The sequence below is a fragment of the Carya illinoinensis genome, chromosome 5 (assembly GCF_018687715.1).
Source record: "Carya illinoinensis cultivar Pawnee chromosome 5, C.illinoinensisPawnee_v1, whole genome shotgun sequence".
NCBI lineage: Eukaryota > Viridiplantae > Streptophyta > Magnoliopsida > Fagales > Juglandaceae > Carya > Carya illinoinensis.
Window position 1 is genome coordinate 33,413,459 of NC_056756.1, and position 4,763 is coordinate 33,418,221.

The following is a 4,763-nucleotide window of genomic DNA, read 5'->3' on the forward strand; positions in this document are numbered from 1 at the left end:
AGCCGGCTCTTTATTTTCCCTGGGGCCAAAACCCTAGTGTGGAGAGAGAAGATTGGATTTTACCCAAATCCTTTTATTTCCTCTGGGCGTCATTTTCTGGTGTTACTTTTTGAAAAGCAAGGGTTGTCCTTCCTTTTTCCTGAAGTAATCAGTGTTTTCCTTCCTTTTTCTTGAAGTAATCGGTGCTCTCTGTTTCAAGTGAACCATTTGTTTCATTGCTCTTTGTATTTCTTTTTTCTATGCTTTCAATAAAATAATCTAATTTTTTTCAACTATGAACATGAAAAATAATCTAATATTCATGAAAGGATAATATGTAATATTAATTAAGACCACAACCATATTCATGTATATAATACTTTGTAAAAGATAATTAATCTTACGAATTTACATACCACTCCCACAAGCTAGATCCATGAACAATGATAAAAACCTAGACTAGAAGTGATTAACAGTGACAATATTAAAATCTAACTATTTTTTGTGCTTCCTAATGAAAGAAGCCCAAAATCTATGTTGATGGTGTGAATATTTTATATATTTAAAATAGTAAAAGCTGAAATCATTTTTAACATATATATATTCTAAGCATTGTTCCATTCATACACACTTCCCATGCATTACTCAATATGAAATTGAAAAACAATTTTAATCACTTTACACCAATGCGAAATTCAAAGAGGTTCAAGATGAGTTCAAGAGATTTATATATTGTTGTCCAAATTTGATTAGTTGTGAAGGTGTCGTGCAAACTTACATAATATTTAACGAAGTAAAGGTTTGTGATGAATTTGTTAAGCGAGTTAATTTTTCGATTACATACACTGATGATGATGGCTTTGCTATTACTTGTAATTGTAGACTGTTTGAATTTAGGGGCATATTATGCAGACATGCGTTGTGTGTGCTGACCATGTTTGATAAGAGCACATTGCCCTCAAAATACATTGTTAATCGGTGGAAAAAAAGATTTAAAACCGCACTATACTTTTGTCAAGAGTAGTTATGATGATTGAGGGTCGAACCCAAAAGCTAATAGGTATGATATGCTGATAAGGGCATTTTGTGACATAGTAGAAGATGCTTCAGAGACCGAGGAGAGTTGCAAGAGGTTAATGGGTCAATTAGCAAAGTTAAGACTTGACCATGTTCATACAAGTAACACACCATGCAGTGGCAGTGACCCAACCCATAATTATGTGGATGCATGTGTCAGGATGTCATGTGGAAGCACTAAAGATGGAAGTAGTAAACTACATAGCCCCTTGGTGGTAAGAAGCAAAGGGAGGTCACCATCAAAGCATAAAGTGTCTATAGCGGAAAAAGCAGTTAACAAATGTAAAGCAAGAAAGAAAAGAAATCAGGTATCAATTGTGGTTATTACTTTCATTGATGTTTTTATTTATATGTTACTCTTATATATATATATATATATATATATATATTTTGTAGCAATCTCTGTCAAAGGCACCTGATGCTACAAACACTGGAGATAATCTAACTCAATATTTGTTATCGTTGCAACATGAAATGATTAGTGTTGCCAAGGTAATAACACTAAACTAACTTTCAAGGATAATAAATGTGTATGTTTTGCTTTATAAGAGTTAACATTGTTGTTTATTCTTAGGGTCATCCAACTGTGCCAGGGAGTCAATCCAGAACAAATATTGGGCTCCATTCAACTATATATGATGATGTCAACAGAATCAATCAAGATGTAGGTTGGCCTCATGATTCCTACGATAGACAGGGTGATGGGCTTCAATAATTGTGATAGAATCTTGTAATATACAATTGGTTCCTTTTGATGGAATGATAGTCCTTATGCTTATTGTTTCTTTTTGGATTTCTATTGACATTTTTTATGTTGTCAACAAGTATAGGGCTTTATTTTTACATTTGAAGTGAAATTTAATTCCTATGTTTTGATCAGTATCTTCTTTACTTTATTTAGTTTCTTTATTCATATGTATTTGGTTTGCATTTGCAAACCACTTGATTAAAATTTTGTTCAACATTGAAATTTTGCTAATTTTTACAATGATTCTCACATCTTTGGGAAGTACCTATTAACACAAATCTGTTTCACATAGTTTTCTCAATTAGCTCGACTTATTTTCATATAGTTTTGGTAAATTCAGGTCAAAATTAATGCAAAAAATGCATCGAGTTAAACGGACCTCAAAATCATGCATTGGAGGGATCCAATTTTCAACAATAAACTCAAGAACATAGAATTGAAGTTACACTTCTCACTTGGAAATCAACCATATACCATAACATTAGATGATTTAAGCTTTAACATTCTCAAAGTACATGATTTAAGCTTTACCAAGTTACATTACCAATAAAACCGAGATTATTATCTGTTTGGGATATGTTACTAAGTGGACAACGGTACAAGTTGTTCTCAACTGCAGCACACTTAAGCTATCACCCTATACATCAATTTGATCCTCACATTCATTGCCATGATAAAGCACTATATGATCGTCACTCTCACCTAGGGCTGAGCACCAACTAATTGGAGTCGGTATTGTAGCCCTCCGACTTTGTCGGAGGCCAAATTCGACCCCCGACTCCGACTCTGACTTGTCCGAGCGGAGTCGGAGTTGAGCTTTTTTATTGGACTTTCTTCCTTAACCCATTTGACATTTCAAGCTCATAATTTTAGACTTTAATTAAATTTGGGCTTCTATATTATTTTTTTTCAAAAAATATAATTTCAAATTTTTAATTTATTTAACCAAATTTGTTGCAAAAAGAAATCATTCATACTAGGATTGTTCATCCTTAGAACCTTAAAACCTGATACACACATTAAAATCCTGGACACTGTAAAATAAAACTAAATTCAAACTTGCAAGAAGAAATTTTTCAACTATGATACACATTAAAAATACATAACCAAAATTACATACTAAAATCATTCATTCAAAATTACAAATTAAAAATACATAACCAAAATTACAAACTAAAATAATTTATAAAAAATTACAAGTTAAAAACACATAACCATATCTAGCATCCTCATACTATTGTCATTTCAACAACAACAAACAAAATAACACAAAGCTAACAACACATGGTCTACCATCATTTAACCCATCCAAATTCCATCATCATCTATCCTCCCAATTATCCAACCAACTCATGCCTCATCATCCATTAACAAGTTCTAATTCCATCAACAACTTACAACTTAACAAAAGAACCAATACAAATTACAATGAATGTCATTTCAACTTGTACCTAAAGAAAAAAGAACAAAATTAGTGAAGAAATAAGATACCATATAAATTTATAAAAATAAAGAAAACAAAATTGAAATAAAATACCATAAACAAAATTGTCAATCATCTTCAGGAAGTACGCTGGCCATAGAAGTGTCTAATTTTACATTAAGATGTTAAAGTATAGGAAATTAGTATCACAAAATGTCAAAATCAACTTATATAACAACTTAAAAAAAACTTCTAAATACATTACCTGAGTCTAGCTTATATCTCACTGCATCATCAATGGCTTTCGAATAATTTTGACTCAAGCATATAGGAGTGGACTTCAACTAGTTTTGCGAGCATACAAGAGCCTCTATAGTTCTAGGAGCCAAAAAACTCCTAAACGGATCCAGGACACGGACTCATGTGCTAAATGCTAACTCATATGCAACGGTGGTGATTAAAATGACTAAAATATCTCTTGCCATTAGAGCGAGAACTGAATACTTGATGGAGTTGACTTTTCACCAAATTAAAAATTCGAAACTCTGTGTAGGAATCTCAATTCTCTCCAACAAATACCGTTCTAATTCTAACTTACAATCCATCAAAGATATTGTATACTCTTTATGAAACTCTATCAAAAATTCTAAGGGATCATATTATATAACAGTACTACTATTACTTCCCATTGATGCACTACATTCACCACTCTGAGTTTTGTTAGACACAGTTACACACTCAGCACCAAACTCTACATATTATTCGTACAAATATTCTATATCTATTTTGAGGAGTGCAACAAATTCATCAGCCCTCTTTTCGCCCAATGTTTTTTTAAACCAATACACTTGAGTAACTAATTTGAATCGTGGATCAAGAATGGTAGCAATAAATAACAACTGATTTATTTTTTCAAGATCACCCCAATATTTATTATACTTTGTCTTTATTCTGAAAGCCATTGAACTCAAACGTCGATTACTATTGTCACAAAAATTATTCAAGTATTTATAAATGGAAATAAGCTCTTGGACATAAATATTTGATGTGACATATAGTGTACTAGAAATACGCAAGGTGGCACTATAAAATATTTGAAGAAACTTCAAAAAGTTTCTTATGGTCTCCCAATCATCAGGCCCAAGAGCTCCTAGACCCTTTTTCCCATATCCATTCTCAGATAAATAAACTCGTGAGTAAGGATCCTTATCAAGAAAAAGTTGGAAACCTTTTTGATACTTATCAGCTACGTCCAACATAAGAAAAGTCGAATTCTATCTAGTAGGCACGTCAAGACTCAAAAAACTAGAACATTGAACTTTTGACCTATCAACACAAGAATTGAAAATGGCAAGTCTTTGAGGAGAAGAGTTCACATACTTAATCAAATTCGGGACTCTTATAATTGACTCATCAACCTCTTTCAAACCTTTACTCACAACAAGATTTAATATATGTGTTGTATACCCCATGTGAATAAACTCGTGAGTTGCAATACAATCCGTACTTCCTATTTCTCTTGTTCTCAACTAATCA